Below are 347 nucleotides of genomic sequence, written 5' to 3'. Positions count from 1 at the left end.
TATATATATACACACACACACACTTATATACATATACATATATGCATGTATCTATAATACATATGTATGTATATTTATATAAATATATATGTATGTACATACATATACGCACACATATATATATGCATATATGTATGTGTGTGTGTATTTGTGTGTGTGTATATATATATATATATAATAAATTACCTGCCTCTGGATACCCTCTAACCAAGACGGTACCCACACAAGTAATTCTCAGGAGTGCCTCCGGATTTAAACATCCCCTGGTTGCTTGGATACTTCAGACTACCCCTGAAAAATTGAAGCAATCCTATCATTTACCTATATATATATATATATATATATAT

Source organism: Octopus bimaculoides, chromosome 21, assembly GCF_001194135.2.
Source record: "Octopus bimaculoides isolate UCB-OBI-ISO-001 chromosome 21, ASM119413v2, whole genome shotgun sequence".
Taxonomy (NCBI): Eukaryota; Metazoa; Mollusca; class Cephalopoda; order Octopoda; family Octopodidae; genus Octopus; species Octopus bimaculoides.
The sequence above is the reverse complement of the archived record's forward strand: the minus strand, read 5'-3'. Positions refer to the sequence as shown.